The following is a 19745-nucleotide window of genomic DNA, read 5'->3' as shown; positions in this document are numbered from 1 at the left end:
TGTCCATCACATCATACACCTTATGATGTGATCCCGTTATCAATGACATCCAATGTCCATAGTCAGGAAACCATGACTATCTGTTGATCAACGAGCTAGTCAACTAGAGGCTTACTAGGGACACGTTGTGGTCTATGTATTCACACATGTATTACGATTTCCGGATAACACAATTACAGCATGAACAATAGACAATTATCATGAACAAAGAAATATAATAATAACCATTTTATTATTGCCTCTAGGGCATATTTCCAACAGTCTCCCACTTGCACTAGAGTCAATAATCTAGTTACATTGTGATGAATCGAACACCCATAGAGTTCTGGTGTTGATCATGTTTTGCCCTAGGGAGAGGTTTAGTCAACGGATCTGCCACATTCAGGTCCGTATGTACTTTACAAATATCTATGTCTCCATTTTGAACACTTTCACGAATGGAGTTGAAGCGACACTTGATATGCCTGGTCTTCCTGTGAAATCTGGGCTCCTTGGCAAGGGCAATAGCTCCAGTGTTGTCACAGAAGAGAGTCATCGGGCCCGACGCATTGGGAATCACCCCTAGGTCGGTAATGAACTCCTTCATCCAGATTGCTTCTTGCGCTGCCTCTGAGGCTGCCATGTACTCCGCTTCACATGTAGATCCCACCACGACGCTTTGCTTGCAACTGCACCAGCTTACTGCCCCTCCATTCAAAATATACACGTATCCGGTTTGTGACTTAGAGTCATCCAGATCTGTGTCGAAGCTAGCGTCGACGTAACCCTTTATGACGAGCTCTTCGTCACCTCCATATACGAGAAACATATCCTTAGTCCTTTTCAGGTACTTTAGGATGTTCTTGACCGTTGTCCAGTGTTCCATGCCGGGATTACTTTGGTACCTTCCTACCAAACTTACGGCAAGGTTTACATCAGGTCTGGTACACAGCATGGCATACATAATAGACCCTATGGCCGAGGCATAGGGGATGACATTCATCTTTTCTCTATCTTCTGCCGTGGTCGGGCATTGAGCCGTGCTCAATTGCACACCTTGCAATATAGGCAAGAACCCCTTCTTGGACTGGTCCATATTGAACTTCTACAATATCTTGTCAAGGTACGTACTCTGTGAAAGACCAATGAGGCGTCTTGATCTATCTCTATAGATCTTGATGCCTAATATATAAGCAGCTTCTCCAAGGTCCTTCATTGAAAAACACTTATTCAAGTAGGCCTTTATACTTTCCAAGAATTCTATATCATTTCCCATCAATAGTATGTCATCCACATATAATAAGAGAAATGCTACAGAGCTCCCACTCACTTTCTTGTAAACACAGGCTTCTCCATAAGACTGTGTAAACCCAAACGCTTTGATCATCTCATCAAAACGAATGTTCCAACTCCGAGATGCTTGCACCAGCCCATAGATGGAGCGCTGGAGCTTGCATACCTTGTTAGCATTCTTAGGATCGACAAAACCTTCCGACTGCATCATATACAATTCTTCCTTAAGAAAGCCGTTAAGGAATGCCGTTTTGACGTCCATTTGCCATATCTCATAATCATAGAATGCGGCAATTGCTAACATGATTCGGACGGACTTCAGCTTCGCTACGGGTGAGAAAGTCTCATCGTAGTCAACCCCTTGAACTTGTCGATAACCCTTAGCGACAAGTCGAGCCTTATAGATGGTCACATTACCATCCGAGTCTGTCTTCTTCTTAAAGATCCATTTATTTTCTATGGCTCGCCGATCATCGGGCAAGTCAGTCAAAGTCCATACTTCGTTTTCATACATGGATCCTATCTCGGATTTCATGGCTTCTAGCCATTTGTCGGAATCCGGGCCCGCCATCGCTTCTTCATAGTTCGAAGGTTCACCGTTGTCTAACAACATGATTTCCAAGACAGGGTTGCCGTACCACTCTGGTGCGGAACGTGTCCTTGTGGACCTTCGAAGTTCAGCAGTAACTTGATCCGAAGCTTCATGATCATCATCATTAACTTCCTCCCCAGTCGGTGTAGGCACCACAGGAACATCTTCCCGCGCTGCGCTACTTTCCGGTTCGGAAGGGGCGACTATCACCTCATCAAGTTCCACTTTCCTCCCACTTAATTCTTTCGAGAGAAACTCTTTCTCCAGAAAGGACCCGTTCTTGGCAACAAAGATCTTGCCTTCGGATCTGAGGTAGAAGGTATACCCAATGGTTTCCTTAGGGTATCCTATGAAGACGCATTTTTCCGACTTGGGTTCGAGCTTTTCAGGTTGAAGTTTCTTGACATAAGCATCGCATCCCCAAACTTTTAGAAACGACAGCTTAGGTTTCTTCCCAAACCATAATTCATACGGTGTCGTCTCAACGGATTTCGACGGAGCCCTGTTTAAAGTGAATGCAGCAGTCTCTAAAGCATAGTCCCAAAATGAGAGCGGTAGATCGGTAAGAGACATCATAGATCGCACCATATCTAATAGAGTGCGATTACGACGTTCGGACACACCATTTCGCTGAGGTGTTCCAGGCGGCGTGAGTTGTGAAACGATTCCACATTTCCTTAAGTGCGTACCAAATTCGTGACTTAAATATTCTCCTCCACGATCTGATCGTAAGAACTTTATTTTCCTGTCACGTTGATTCTCAACCTCACTCTGAAATTCCTTAAACTTTTCAAAGGTCTCAGACTTGTGTTTCATTAGGTAGACATACCCATGTCTACTTAAGTCATCAGTGAGAGTGAGAACATAACGATAGCCTCCGCGAGCCTCAACACTCATTGGACCGCACACATCGGTATGTATGATTTCCAATAAGTTGGTTGCTCGCTCCATTGTTCCGGAGAACGGAGTCTTGGTCATCTTACCCATGAGGCATGGTTCGCACGTGTCAAATGATTCGTAATCAAGAGACTCCAAAAGTCCATCTGCATGGAGCTTCTTCATGCGCTTGACGCCAATGTGACCAAGGCAGCAGTGCCACAAGTATGTGGGACTATCGTTATCAACTTTACATCTTTTTGTATTCACACTATGAATATGTGTAACATCACGTTCGAGATTCATCAAGAATAAACCATTGACCAGCGGGGCATGACCATAAAACATATCTCTCATATAAATAGAACAACCATTATTCTCGGATTTAAATGAGTAGCCATCTCGAATTAAACGAGATCCAGATACAACGTTCATGCTCAAAGCTGGCACTAAATAACAATTATTGAGGTTTAAAACTAATCCCGTAGGTAAATGCAGAGGTAGCGTGCCGACGGCGATCACATCGACCTTGGAACCATTCCCGACGCGCATCGTCACCTCGTCCTTCGCCAGTCTCCGCTTATTCCGCAGCTCCTGTTTTGAGTTACAAATATGAGCAACCGCACCGGTATCAAATACCCAGGAGCTACTACGAGTACTGGTAAGGTACACATCAATTACATGTATATCACATATACCTTTGGTGTTGCCGGCCTTCTTGTCCGCTAAGTATTTGGGGCAGTTCCGCTTCCAGTGACCACTTCCCTTGCAATAAAAGCACTCAGTCTCAGGCTTGGGTCCATTCCTTGGCTTCTTCCCGGCAACTGGTTTACCAGGCGCGGCAACTCCCTTGCCGTCTTTCTTGAAGTTCTTCTTACCCTTGCCTTTCTTAAACTTACTGGTTTTATTCACCATCAACATTTGATGTTCCTTTTTGATCTCCACCTCTGCTGATTTCAGCATTGAATATACCTCAGGGATGGTCTTTTCCATCCCCTGCATATTGAAGTTCATCACAAAGCTCTTGTAGCTCGGTGGAAGCGACTGAAGGATTCTGTCAATGACCGCGTCATCCGGGAGATTGACTCCCAGCTGAGACAAGCAGTTGTGTAACCCAGACATTCTGAGTATGTGCTCACTGACAGAACTATTTTCCTCCATTTTACAACTGAAGAACTTGTCGGAGACTTCATATCTCTCGACCCGAGCATGAGCTTGGAAAACCATTTTCAGCTCTTCGAACATCTCATATGCTCCATGTTTCTCAAAACGCTTTTGGAGCCCCGGTTCTAAGCTGTAAAGCATGCCGCACTGAACGAGGGAGTAATCATCAGCACGTGATTGCCAAGCGTTCATAATGTCTTGGTTCTCTGGGATGGGTGCATCACCTAGCGGTGCTTCTAGGACATAATCTTTCTTGGCAGCTATGAGGATGATCCTCAGGTTCCGGACCCAGTCCGTATAGTTGCTGCCATCATCTTTCAGCTTGGTTTTCTCTAGGAACGCGTTGAAGTTGAGGACAACGTGGGCCATTTGATCTACAAGACATATTGTAAAGATTTTAGACTAAGTTCATGATAATTAAGTTCATCTAATCAAATTATTCAATGAACTCCCACTCAGATAGACATCCCTCTAGTCATCTAAGTGAAACATGATCCGAGTTAACTAGGCCGTGTCCGATCATCACGTGAGACGGACTAGTCAAGATCGGTGAACATCTCCATGTTGATCGTATCTTCTATACGACTCATGCTCGACCTTTCGGTTTTCCGTGTTCCGAGGCCATGTCTGTACATGCTAGGCTCGTCAAGTCAACCTAAGTGTATTGCGTGTGTTCCGAGGCCATGTCTGTACATGCCAGGCTCGTCAACACCCGATGTATGCGAACGTTAGAATCTATCACACCCAATCATCACGTGGTGCTTCGAAACAACGAACCTTCCAAACGGTGCACAGTTAGGGGGAACACTTTCTTGAAATTATTATAAGGGGTCATCTTACTTACGACCGTCGTTCTAAGCAAATAAGATGCAAAACATGATAAACATCACATGTAATCAAATAGTGACATGATATGGCCAATATCATTTTGCTCCTTTGATCTCCATCTTCGGGGCGCCATGATCATCTTTGTCACCGGCATGACACCATGATCTCCATCATTGTGTCTTCATGAAGTTGTCACGCCAACGATTACTTCTACTTCTATGGCTAACGCGTTTAGCAATAAAGTAAAGTAATTTACATGGCGTTATTCAATGACACGCAGGTCATACAAAAATAAAGACAACTCCTATGGCTCCTGCGGGTTGTCATACTCATCGACATGCAAGTCGTGATTCCTATTACAAGAATATGATCAATTTCATACATCACATATATCATTCATCACATCTTCTGGCCATATCACATCACAAGACACTTGCTGCAAAAACAAGTTAGACGACCTCTAATTGTTGTTGCATGTTTTTTACGTGGCTTCTATAGGTTTCTAGCAAGAACGTTTCTTACCTACGTAAAACCACAACGTGATATGCCAATTACTATTTACCCTTCATAAGGACCCTTTTCATCGAATCCGATCCGACTAAAGTGGGAGAGACAGACACCCGCTAGCCACCTTATGCAACTAGTGCATGTCAGTCGGTGGAACCTGTCTCACGTAAGCGTACGTGTAAGGTCGGTCCGGGCCGCTTCATCCCACAATGCCGCCGAATCAAGATAAGACTAGTAGCGGCAAGTAAATTGACATGATCTACGCCCACAACTGCTTTGTGTTCTACTCGTGCATAGTGACTACGCATAGGCCTGGCTCATGATGCCACTGTTGGGGATCGTAGCAGAATTCTAAAATTTCCTACGCATCACCAAGATCCATCTATGGAGTATACTAGCAACGAGGGGAAAGGAGTGCATCTACATACCCTTGTAGATCGCGAGCGGAAGCGTTCAAGTGAACGGGGTTGATGGATTTGTACTCGCCGTGATCCAAATCACCGATGACCGAGTGCCGAACGGACGGCACCTCCGCGTTCAACACACGTACGGAGCAGCGACGTCTCCTCCTTCTTGATCCAGCAAGGGGGATGGAGAGGTTGATGGAGATCCAGCAGCACGACGGCGTGGTGGTGGAAGTAGCGGGATCCCGGCAGGGCTTCGCCAAGCACAAGCGGGAGGGAGAGGTGTTGCAGGGGGAGAGGGAGGCGCCAGGGGCTGTTGTTTTGCTGCCCTCCCCCCCCCCCACTATATATAGGGTCCCCTGGGGGGCGCCGGCCCTGGGAGATCAGATCTCCAAGGGGGGCGGCGGCCAAGGGGGAAGGGGGGTGGCTTCCCCCCCAAGCCAAGTGGGGCGCCCCCCACCCCTAGGGTTTCCAACCCTAGGCGCAGGGGGAGGCCCAAGGGGGGCGCCCCAGCTCACTAAGGGTTGGTTCCCTTCCCACTTCAGACCATTCCAGAACTCCTCGTGACGTTCGGGATCTCATCCGGGACTCCAAACAACTTTCGGGTTTCCGCATACTAATATCTCTACAACCCTAGCATCACCGAACCTTAAGTGTGTAGACCCTACGGGTTCGGGAGACATGCAGACATGACCGAGACGCCTCTCCGGTCAATAACCAACAGCGGGATCTGGATACCCATGTTGGCTCCCACATGTTCCATGATGATCTCATCGGATGAACCACGATGTCGAGGATTCAATCAATCTCGTATACAATTCCCTTTGTCAATCGGTATGTTACTTGCCCGAGATTCGATCGTCGGTATCCCAATACCTTGTTCAATCTCGTTACCGGCAAGTCTCTTTACTCGTACCGTAATGCATGATCCCGTGACTAACTCCTTAGTCACATTGAGCTCATTATGATGATGCATTACCGAGTGGGCCCAGAGATACCTCTCCGTCAAACGGAGTGACAAATCCCAGTCTCGATTCGTGCCAACCCAACAGACACTTTCGGAGATACCCGTAGTGCACCTTTATAGCCACCCAGTTACGTTGTGACGTTTGGCACACCCAAAGCACTCCTACGGTATCCGGGAGTTGCACAATCTCATGGTCTAAGGAAATGATACTTGACAATTGGAAAAGCTCTAGCAAACGAACTACACGATCTTTATGCTATGCTTAGGATTGGGTCTTGTCCATCACATCATACACCTTATGATGTGCTCCCGTTATCAATGACATCCAATGTCCATAGTCAGGAAACCATGACTATCTGTTGATCAACGAGCTAGTCAACTAGAGGCTTACTAGGGACACGTTGTGGTCTATGTATTCACACATGTATTACGATTTCCGGATAACACAATTACAGCATGAACAATAGACAATTATCATGAACAAAGAAATATAATAATAACCATTTTATTATTGCCTCTAGGGCATATTTCCAACAATGGCAACCGAAGTTCAGCGACATGGCAACTGCAGTTAAACGAACATGGATGAGGGTCTGGACCATGGCAACTGCGGGACGCGCGGTGACTGTCACGCGGGCATGCGGGACCACGAGGTACGAGGCCTGACGTACGGGGCGTGTGGGCGTTATCTATTTCGCCCACACGCACGGTGTGAGAGGGATCGGGAGGGAAAAAAGAGGTGTGTGGGCATTACTTTTTTTGCCCACACGTGGGTGTGTGAGCTGTTCCTCTTATACACCACACAAAATGTGTGGGCAGCCCCCCTAACGCCCACACGTGTGACACTTATCGGCGTCCAATTCTAAAAAGAAGTAACAAATTTAAAGTATTCTGATTTTTTTTGGCAAAAAACATTGATGTTTTTGTCTACACGCGTGCAACTTATTGCCATGAAATCATATTTTTGGAGGTGTGCACAAAAAAAATCAAAGTAATGCTCCGAAATGCTTCTAAACACCCTTTTTGGAGCATCGGTTTTTTTTTGCCCACACCTCCCAAAATGTAATTCCATCATGAAAATTTGCACACATGTAGAAAAAACATCAATATTTCTTGCCAAAAAATTTCAAATTTTTTACTATATTTTTGAATTTTACTGTTCACGCGAGACCATATGAGCTCGAGCTCACATACTCCATGTCCCTTCCATGCACACATATATCATAGGACTGCACTACATACGCATGTAGGTCTTGCCGTGTTGCGCCCTAATCCTCCTCCCTCGTGTCGTGTTTGGATCATTGTCGACTGTTGTTCAGGCCATTACAGTGCATGTTTTCCTACTTTCTTGCCCCCGACGCTTTTGCTAGTCTAGCTATATTGGGTTTGTTGGTCTACTAGTCGTGGATCAACGAATGGTTGGCAATCTTAGGTTGGTTTGGTTCTTTAGTCAAGGTCGGTTGTTTTTAAAATTCAAAAATATTTTTTCCGCTTGCCTAAACTGCGCGACCCAGCGTGCAGGAGGCCACTGCCCCGTTTTTTACTTTTTTCCTCTTCGTTTTATAATTTATTTATTTTTTACTTTTTGTTTATACTCCCAAATATTCTAAATATATATATCACAGAAAATACTTACATGAATTTTGAAAAGTGTTAATCATGCATTTGAAAAATATTAAATGTGTATACAAAATAAATCTGATGTACAAGAAAAATGCATACTAAAAAAGTACAATGTGCATGGAAAAAGGTAGACATAAGAAATATAAGTTTTTAAAAATGTTAACCATATTTTTGAAATATGGTAAACTTGTATATAACAAATGTTCCTGGTGTATACAAAAAATATATAATGCATATGAAAAAAAAAAGTAGACAACCTAAAATATGTATTTAAAAAAATATTAATCATGCATTTGCAAAATGTTAAATGTGTATATAAAAAATGTTAAACATCTATAGAAAAATATATCAGATGTACAATAAAAATGCACGATGTGCACGAATAAATTAGACATCAAAACATATATTTTAAAAAATGTTTTATTATATATATGATAAATTTTAAACATGTATTAAAAAGGTACAATGTGTTCGAAAACAATAGACACCGAGACATTTATTTGAGAAACATTGTTAATCATTTATTTAAAAATGTCAAATGTCTATTAAAATGTTCTTGACGTGTACGAAAAATGTAGACATGTGTTGAAAAAAGAGAAGAAAGAAAAACAAAAGAAACAAAAAAGAACAAAAAACACAAAGAAAATCTATAGCGAGCGAGTCCTAGGCTAATGGGCCAGCCCGCTCACACCGCGCCTATTGCGTGAGCAGCTTCCATCTCGCGTCATGCAAGATATAGCTCTCACGCTCCCCGACAATTTGACACAGAGTGCATAAAATAAGAAATCCCTTATACCTACTACCAATGGGCTCGGCCCTTATTGTCCTATATGACAACAATTTGGACATTCCTATTTGGCGCTTATAGCACCACATAACACCCTAACGCTGCGTGGCGCACACCTTGCGAGTGCTTAGTTTCCTTTACAGGTAGGGCCATGTAGGTGCTACCAGGTCCGTTTTTAGGAAGCTTCTGTGCATCCTAAAAAAACTTCCATACTATTTTAAGGCTTTTGGATCTTTTTTCTCTTTCTAGTTTAAGTCGCTTTTGCTTCATTTTGTTTGGTTTTCGTTTTCTCCTTTTTCCCTTTGTTTTTTTCCTTTTAAAAAATATTTTTATCTAACTCAAAAAGTGTTTTTAAAGGAGTGAATACTTTTCTAAATTATGACCATTTTAAAAATATATGAAAATATTAAATCTATTATTTTAAAAATGTGAATAGTTTCTTGAACCATCAATTGATACAAAAAATCGGGTGTCAATTTTTCCCTGAACCATCAACTGATGGTTTTCCTTCTAAACAGTGAGTGAGTCGGAGAGAAGTTGAGCTAGGCAAGGCGAGCACCTTTGTGATGGACGATGCTTAAGGCGCTCCCCGACAATTTGATGCAAATCGTGTCAAATAGGAAATTCCTTATACTAGATGACCCGGACCACATCACATCCCATGTGGGTAGCAATTTGGAAATTCCCTATACTATATGTTGGGCTACTACTACCGTACCCGGCCCATATCACATCATATGTAACAACAATTTAGAAATTCCTATTTGGCGCTTACAGCGCCGAATAACACTCTAACGCTACATGGCTTACACCCTACGAGGGTTTAGTTTCCTTACCGGCTTGCCCATGTAGGTGCTACAAGGTCCGGTTTTAGGACGCTTCTATACATCCCTGAAAACACTTCCATGCCATTTTTGGAGTCTTCAGGTCCTTTATTCCTTTTCGCTTTCTGGTTTTTAGTTGATTTTGTTAGGTTTTCCTTTTATTTTCCTTTTCCCCCTTTTCGTCCCTTAAAAAAATGTTTATTTACCAAACTCACTAATTGTTTTTATAAATTCATGATTTTTTTTAAATCTAACTATTTTCAAAGTATATATATTTGATAAATCATAGAACACTGGATGTCAATTTATTTTCTGAACCATAATTGCTGGATTTCCTCTGAATGGTGAGCGAATCGAGCGAGGCAAGGCGAGCGCCTTTGTGCTAGACGTTGCTTAAGGTGCTCCCCTACAATTTGGCGCAAAGTGCGTCAAATAGGAAATTTCCTTTACTAGACGCTCGCTGGACTGCCTGATTTAATTTAGTTGTAGACCCAGCCCGATTCTAGCCCACTGAAAAATAATTGCCGAGGGCCACCGAGGTTGCACCGTTTTTTATTTTTGAACTTTGCAGCATTTTTTTTTCTGGGGAGTAAAGCAAGAACATGTCGGCGCTGGCAACTAGGGTAGAATGTTCGGCAGCAAAGCGTCGATCGCACGCGACTGGCAGCCACCATACCAGGCGGGCGGCGCCGAGCAGAGGCAGAGCCCAGAGCCAGAAGCTCTGCCCGAACAGGTCGACGCGAGTGATGTCACATGACACCGACCGGCGCACCTTTCAGCTCTAGCTCCCACTTGCTCGGTCAGTGCGCAGTTTGGCGAGCACACACACACAACAGGTGGCGCGTCACGCCTCAACACCCGCAACGAATCCAGGTACCCTGTCGCCCTCGTCGTCGCCTGGACCGACGCGCGCGATTCCATATTTCTTCCCGGCCCCAGCTACCAGCTTCCGCTAGTATAGCCGCAGTTTCTACTACTTCCACCTCGTTGACCCCTCGCCCGTGCCGTTCCGGCGCGGCGTCCATCCGGGTTGGTGCTACTCATATGATCGGACGCTCACGGCTTTGGCAGAAAGGACCAACGAATAATGTTCGCTCCTATGTACTGAAATATTTTTCTTTCTTTCTTTAGAGCGACCTGTTCAGTTATAAATCGCTAGCTCGCCGATCGCTATCTGCTATAAAATACTGTTAGCTGCCCCAGGAGCAGAGCAAACATGCCAGGCTTCATCATCAAGCAAAAATGCGAATGATGAGGCGACCCAATTGTCCAATTCAGAAAGGAAAAGCGTGCAGGGAGACGGTTGTTCGTCCACGTGCCATTTCGCTATTATTCAATTCCAACATGGATTACATAACGTAGTACTGTACTACGGTTGTTCAGTTAGAGGCAGGAGAGCTAGCTGTCGGTTTCGATCCTTTCCGGTGCGTTCAAGTGTGATCCGATCCAGATCAGGAGGGGATCCTAGATCCAGGGTCGAGTTTGTGCGTATGTTTTAGTCCTATGTTTTCTAGGTTTTCGAATTTCCTCTCTAAACGTCATGGTGGACGGACGTCGATGGTGCTCGTAGGAATAATGGTCTCCTGGTTTGTGCTCCTACTCATCCAAGGTGTTATTGGCACTTGCGAGAGGTTTTTCGAGTCCAAGCTGTTGGAGCGGCTTCGATCTGGCGTTTGCGTCTTGGCGTGGTAGGTGAGATAGGTTGTTCTTGGAGTGCCGCGGTGATGACTGTTGCGGACCTGCGGAAGACGGTGGGGGATTCGTCTGTCTGATAAACAACGGGTTGGCATTGGCCCCGGACCTGGCGTTGAAGAGGCTTAGAGTGAAAGATCGTGGATGTCGCCTTGGGGGCGGGGGGGGGGGGGGGGGGGGGGTGTTGAATAGGCGCTTTAAAATAATTCCGGTTTTGGGTTGAACAAATGCAGAATAAAACTAGTGTTTAATTTGTCAAGCATAAAACCTAAATCGACTAGGCTCACCTATATGCACCAACAACTTATGCTAAGCAAGATAAACAACTAAGTGATAGTACGATATATAACATGTCATATTATGGCTATCACAAAGTAAAAAGCATAAGGGTTCGGGCAAGAGATAACCAAGGCAAGTGGAGATGATGTATCCCGAAGTTCACACCCTTGCGGATGCTAATCTCCGGTTGAAGCGGTGTGGAGGCACAATGCTCCCCAAAATGCCACTAGGGCCACCGTAATCTCCTCACTCCCTCGCACAATGCAAGATGTCGTGATTCCACTAAAGGACCCTTGAGGGTGGTCACCGAACCCGTACAATTGGCAACCCTTGGTGGTAGCCACCGGTACCCGTACAAATTGTTTGGGGCAATCTCCACAACTTAATTGGAGACCACGATGCTTGCCTGGAGCTTTACACCACAATGATTGAGCTCCACGACACCACCAACCGTCTAGGGCACCAAAGCACACAAAGAACTCCAAGATCTAGATCCAAGGGTTCCCCTCACATAGAGGAGAAAGTGATTGCTGAAAATGTGGATCTATATCTCCTCTCTCTTTTTCCTCAAGAACTAGCAAGAATCATGGAAGAAATAGAGAGAAAGTAAGCTCCAAGAAGTCAACAATGGTGGGGGAAACTTGCCCAAAGGGATTAGAACCATTGGGGAAGAAGGGCCCCTTAAGTAGGTCCCCCCAAATCTAACGGATATGTGCATTGAACATGCACAAGCGGTACCACCGCTCCGGGGAGCGGGTACTACCGCTTAGCCAGGACAATGCAGACCAGCGAGAACAGAAGTAAAAGAACAAGCGATAGTACAAGTGGAGGTAGAATGCGGCTGTACGACACAAGCGGTACTACCACTCTTCCTCAGCGGTAGTGAGTCATAGTGCCGCTTGAGCGGTACTACCGCTCGCCACTACGACCGCCCTACTACTGCTTGAGCGGTACTATCACTTGCCACTGCCGCAGTACTACCGCTGAAGCGATAAAGAGTCCACTAGCCCAAAATCAAGCGGTAGTGCCTGCGACACTCGGTACTACCGCTAGTGAGCAACAAAATAGCCTAAGTAAAACAGATGGATGCAAGAAAACCAGAACTGCCATAACTTATGCAAATGAGCTCCGAATACAGCAAACTCAAGCTTGTTGGAGAAGTGGCAGTAGTAAAATGCCTAAGATATAGAGGTGTGAAACCTCCATCGGTGAAGAACCGGCAAAAGCTCCAACATCAAAAACACAATGGATGATGCATATGAAATCCGTTTTCGATGAACTTGAGCTTGTCACGAAGATGACCACAAGCTCCAAAACTCACATAGAGAAAGCCAAACAAGAACCGAGAAAGATGCTGCCAAAGATGCAATGGTTTGAGCTCTCTACGAACGATACGATCAAGCTACTCACTCGAGAGCCCACCTTGATAGTACGACTATCGATCCTATAACCCGGTCTCCAAACTAACACCATGAGTCCGGTAAAATAAAAAACCTATCAAGAACAAACCTTTGCCTTGTACATAGTCCACTTGAGATAGATGATGACGATCTTGTCCTCCTCAAGATGGACCACCTTTTTTGATTGTGTCGGCTCGATGAAGACTTGTATATTGTTGCCTCATCCTTCACTATGGGTGAGCCACTCGTCGACACAGCTTCACAAGTCCATTGTCGCCACAATGGACAGCAAGCTTCAAGCATGTGATCTCTTCGTGATGATCCACTTGAACTTGCACAATGCAACCTTGATGACGATCACCACTTGATGTCATCCTCCATGGGTTATAAGATATCTTCCTTTTGATGCATGCCTATGGAAACATACCTAACCCCACAAAGTAACTCTCACATAGACCATGGGTTAGTACAGAAAGCGTAATGGACAATGTTTACCATACCGTGAGATCACTTGACCCCACTCAGTACATCTTCTACGGTTTGTGTGTTATGTTCTCTCTTCATAAAGATGATGTCTTGAAGATAAACATGAGTGTTCACACAATCTTCTTCTTCAAGATATGCTTGCAATAGGCTCAACTCTCACATGACCAATCCTTGGATAAATCCTTGAATACCACCTTGGTCAACACATAATCTTCTACTTATAGCCTTGAAACCAAAGAATGATCTTCAAGCAAAGCCTATGGACAAACCCTTCAAATGTAACTCAAGGCAACCATTAGTCCATAGAGATTGTCATCAATTACTAAAACCAAACATGAGGCACCATGCTCTTTCATGGAGGGCTCTCGCGTTCGATGTTCCTTATCGGGCTAGATACAACCTTTGGGGAATGGTGGCTATCGCAGCTCGTAACGTCTCCTGGTTAGGCGTTTCTTCAACGGACCACCTACTCGCGCTCACTGGGGCCGACGAGGCCCGCATCCGCTTCTTCTTGTGGGACCTTCTCGATGGTGCCACCATGTTCACCGCTATGCGCGGATACTCCAGCGTCCTTCGCGTCACCTCGTCCTGGCATCCTTGACCCCTGAGTACTGCTGCCCTATGATTGTGTCTGGTGGTCTCCTTCTGTCATTGTTGTCCTATGCCTGGGTATTGTTTCTCGGCGTGGTGCAGAACAGGAGGTGGCGTGCTCTACTTGGAGCGGTAGGTGCTCATCCAGTTGTACACGAGCGGGAAGGATGGCGTCGGCTGACAGCGCGTCCGAGAGCGTTGCTTCCTACTATTCGTACATGAATTGATGGGCGCATATATACACAATTTATGAATTTGGATACATGAGGGGCTTTCATTTAGTACAACGATATTCCAATTATTTGTACGAGGCAGGAACTTGAACTTTGTGTGGAACTTTCAAAATTATAAATATACCATTACATTATCATGTATTGGGTAAAAATTATTATGCTTAATAAAATTTGTTAGTCAAGATTGATGTGCGTTGCACGTGCAAACTTACTAGCTGCAGTAAGCAATAAGTTTTTACTCGGTTGAGAACCATGGTAATCAATCTGAATGCATCATTATCTATGAGTCAATGATCGGTGCATGCACATAATTAAGAAACTTTTTCTTGGTCCCCAACCAAACTAATGAGAATATCAGTCTCGCTAGACTTACTAGCTACAAAGATTACTGTATCGAGTGTTTAGAATTGGATTTTTGAACAGAAATAAAAAGAATTGAAATTATATAGAGAGAAAATAGTTTGGGTTGTGGTTACCTGGAATAAATGGACTAGGATCCATAGTTTCACAAGAGACATCTCTCAAAAGAACATAACGCCGGTGTGATGAACAAATTACGGTTTCACATCAATTAAGTCATTTTTTGTTAGTATGATTATACATGTCCTTGTATCCATATATTGTTGTCCCACTGCATATATAACTAATCCTCACCTCAAGACTGCTATCCAGTATTTATCTCAAAGTATTAAGCATAATAGAGCATTGCATTAATCATTGGCATAATACTGATGGCATATTCTCTTTATCTCCAGTTCATCATGGAGACAACTAGGCAACTATATTTTTATCCTTAGTGGCAATAACACAATACAAGTTTTTTTTGTCACTGCGATAAGTTACTTGCAATTGCAAGGTTAAACCCCAACTAACATACAAAATTCCTCTTGGAGATTTTTCATCTAAACATGGCCAGTGTAATACTAATATACCAGAGAGCACATATGTCTTTAAATCATGCAACAAAGTAGTCAAATAAACCATATATATTTGATCAAAAAGTGATAATTTATCACACCGCAACAAACGCACAAATAATTACATTAGGTGAATCATAATCATGTAGGGCGCTCATGTGATCTTTGTATTGAGAAGCAAGATAGAGATATATGTCATTTAGCTACTTCTATGGACACATAGTCCAAGGTTGACTACTCACACATGAGCACGATGGTATAAAGGTTGATGAAAATAGCTCAGGTAATGATTTCCCTTTCCGGCAGAATACCAGAAAATTCCTCTAGATTAGATCATCACTCTAATCATCACGGAACGGGTGACGGCGTAAAAAAATCCCTGGTAAATAATATCAGGGTTATCGAAGTATATAACGATAGGGGCGTCAAGACGCGGTGGAGAGGTTCCCTAGGGCCTCCACATGGCCCCACCTCGCGGCCCACACTCAGGCCGCGTGGAGCTCCTAGGGAGCCTCTCTACGTGCTTCTTATGCTCCTAGCACCATCCTAATATAAAACTTCCAAAAAGTTTTATTTATTTTTTCTGTCCCCAAAATGGTGTTTTTCTAGAAAGTCCAAAAATACACAGAAATATGGTAGTACAATAAACCGATAAAAATATTCCAAAGTGATGCAATAATGATATAAAAATAGCATGAACATAGCAAAATTATAGATACATTTGAGACGTATCGAACGTGCAACAGTAGTTGTCTGCATCCCCACCGCTTCAATCATTGTCATTCCTCAGTGTTAGTTACATCGGCCGGCGTGCATGCGGCCGGTGGTTGGTGGCACACAACAAGGCGATTCGGGAGTTGGACGCCTATCAGTCTGTGTGACATTTTTTCAGAGAGAGGAAAGAGGGTTCAAGAAGAAGAAGACTAGTCGATGTGTCTAACAGCAACCCTAGAAGATGTGGTATTGTAGTGCGAAATCATTTTAGGGTATTATCGTAAAACAACTTACGGTACAAAACGGAGTGTTGGAAGAATAGATACCCGAAATAGACCCCCAAAATTACATGGACCCCGCTAATCATGTTTTTTCGTCTTTCTTTTCTCACCGTCTTCCCCACATTGATCCCATCCCAATCCAACTCCACCGGCGACCCACAAAATCACAAGCCGCCTCTCCCTACCGCCATGTGCCCGCCTTCGGCGATGCACGCCGGTGAGCCACGCCGCGGCGCCCCGCGACCAACTCTGCACCGGCCACCACGAGGAGCCCCACGTCCATCTCCTCCCCACCTTCACTGCTCCATCCGCCGGCCACCACGGGATGGCCGTGGCCAGCTCCTGCACCATCTGCCACGAGGCAATCACGGGATGGCACCGCCGCAACCAGCTCCTGCACTGTCCGCTACGAGGTGCCGCCGTCCGCCTCCTCCCACTGGAGCTCCGACACCACAACCGTTCGCCGCGGGAGCGGTTTCAACTGAAGTTCCACTACCACCAACCGTTTTTGTGAGATAGAGCGAGCTGTAAACAAGGGCAAAAAGTGAAAATCTAAGGTACGTGTTTTTTAGGGGTTGTAATTTTTCTTACAGTACCGACTATTTTACGGGATCTAGAATGGACTTTTTCTAGCCTAAAACTGTAAAACAACGGTTCTTTTACAGTTTTAGCCCTTTTAGGGTATCTGCTAGAGTTGCTTTAAGTGGCTTTTTTTGCCACGTCACCCAGTCCAGCAGGCCCTTCTTGTCAGAAATGTCTTCTGCAAAAACATGACCTTAGACGTGATGTTTTTTGGTCAAAATTTTAAGAAAGGTATTCCCTGAAAATCTATTTCTCAATGTAGTGGTTTTGCATCATTTAGTCTTACGCCTGTAATAGTACTATTTGTCTATTGTTCCCCTGAAGTTTTTCTATCGGAAGTAATATTTGTCCTTGAAAGCACCATATTAATGCTCATATAACGAAGAAGCAAGTCAAGCTAGCAACTGATATTGAAATCGAGTTTGTTAGAAGTAGGTGCTCTGTCAGTCTAAGTGCCTGCCCGAAGGACCGTCCTGGTTCCGGGGCAAACATTAAAAAAAAAAATAGCACTCACACTTGTCTCTGATACTTTATATGGCTTGCTGTTACTGATGAGGTGTTTTTCTCCGGAGGTGTATTAAGTAAGTTAGAGTAGCTCATGTGTGTTTGGTGACCTCATAAAAATAGCACTCACACATGTCTTATACTTTGGCCCAGAGGTCAAACATCGATCCTCATACCGCACTTTCATTGGTTCAACAATGGCCCTATGATTGATCTATCTCTCATCGGATAAATTGGATACTCACTCCATTTTTATTTACTCCGCATATTAACATATGCCCTATCAAAATATATATCATTGGATTCATCATTGCATAATTTTCACATCGTATAAAACTTTTACTGTAAATGTTCATATTGTTTTTTATAAACTTGGTTAAACTTTATAAAATTTGACTTCAGTCAAAGCTAATATGCGGAGTAAATAAAAACGGAGGAAGAACTCGCGTACTAAGCTTGGGTTATATATCCTTTCTCTATAAAGAAATATAAGAGCGTTTAGATCACTAATAGTTTCTTACAAACGGAGTAGTTACCATTGTTCGAGAAAACAACAATCACACACACACACATATATAAGAGCATCTCTAGCATATTCCCTACCCTTGAAAATAGCTAAATTTTTAGTGATTGAATTTTTCTTCATATAGCAAATTTTCTAAAACTTATTCCCCTTCTTTTGCAAATTCATCCAACCATTTTTAAACTTATCACAACATATTAATTCAAAACTTGGCATTTCAAATACACACAAGTCAAATGCGTACTCCCTCCGTCCCATAGTATAAGAACGTTTTTCAAACTGTTTTAGCTTCAAAAATGTTCATATATTATGGGACAGAGGGAGTATCAAATTTAATGTTTTCAAACTTAACAATTCAAATCCAAACACAACATATGGTCCAAATAAACTAAGAACCCAAATAAACTTGATCTCGATCTCAGCTACGCAGAATCGTCTCACACACTCGAGGATGAGATCTTCCCACAGACATAGCCATCTATGTCATCGGTTAACATCCATAAACAAGGACTCACATGTCTGATGCAATCTTCAATAATGGACTTGCACTTAATATTCCCGCTGCATTCCTTCCCAGTAGAAACCGATGGTCATATTTCTCCACAACTTTTGCAGTAGTGTTGAACAGATCCTGGTGCATCTGAAATCAACGTAAAATATTCTAAGGGAGATATCGTAAAGTAATCCCTCACTAGACCATCATGACCCATGATCCTATCTCGAAGAAACATCCTTCGGCTGGTCCGAGAACCGCGCCCCAGTCTCCTAAAATCCTCCATAGCGACCACCATCATCTCCCACAGTCTATCCATCTACACATTGGAGAGTTCCATGATCCATTTGAGACCTTTCTTGGATGAAAAACAGAATAGAAAAATGAAAAGTCAAAAAAATGTCAGAAATACCAATTACCTTTTGAATAAGAACCCTAGCTACCCACTGGGCTCTATTAGTTAGCTAGCAGGTGACCGACTAAATATGCTGCTCTATCTCACTCATTGACCGCACTTAAGAGACAAAAAAAAGAACTCACCCATTGACATAATAAACAACTAAGAGACAGAGCTCTTTAATGTCGACTTACTATAGTTTCCTCCGTCTGCTCTGCGAAGCTGTGAAGCATCGCTCTCCATTCCCAAAAAGAAGAAGAAGAAGAAGCGCCCATCTCTCTGTCCTCCATTGCCTGGATGAATGAATAATGGAAAACAAATAATTGGACGTGTGACCAACGGAAAGGCCGTTCGGTCGCTAATCCTTTTCGATCGCTTTAGCCTGTTGGTTATTTAACTATCCATTGGAAAATCGTTGGGCTGGTACGTGCTGCTGCTACTTGCGTGGCCTCGGATGGTGGATGCTTTGGGAATTCGACCATGTGAGGCAGTGCGGTTGGTAGTTGGAAAGCACCTGCTACTGCTAGGCTGCTACCCTCATCTTCCATTCCATGGCGTTTTCCTCCTGGTCTATTTTATTATATTTCATTTTAAAAGTTCCCATGTGTGCTGAAGTAACCATTAATCGACATGGTTAGGTCTCGGGGTTACACACACGTAAGTACGTACTTTCTCCGTAAAGAAATATAATAAGAGCATAATAGTGATCTAAACGCTTATATACTTTTTACAGAGGGAGTACGTGATTTGAGGGCCGGAAATGGGCATGACTCAAGGATTTGCATTTCTCACTTCAGCACCCCTTTGGA

This window comes from Aegilops tauschii, chromosome 1 (assembly GCF_002575655.3).
Source record: "Aegilops tauschii subsp. strangulata cultivar AL8/78 chromosome 1, Aet v6.0, whole genome shotgun sequence".
Classification (NCBI taxonomy): Eukaryota; Viridiplantae; Streptophyta; class Magnoliopsida; order Poales; family Poaceae; genus Aegilops; species Aegilops tauschii.
This window is presented reverse-complemented; position numbering follows the sequence as displayed.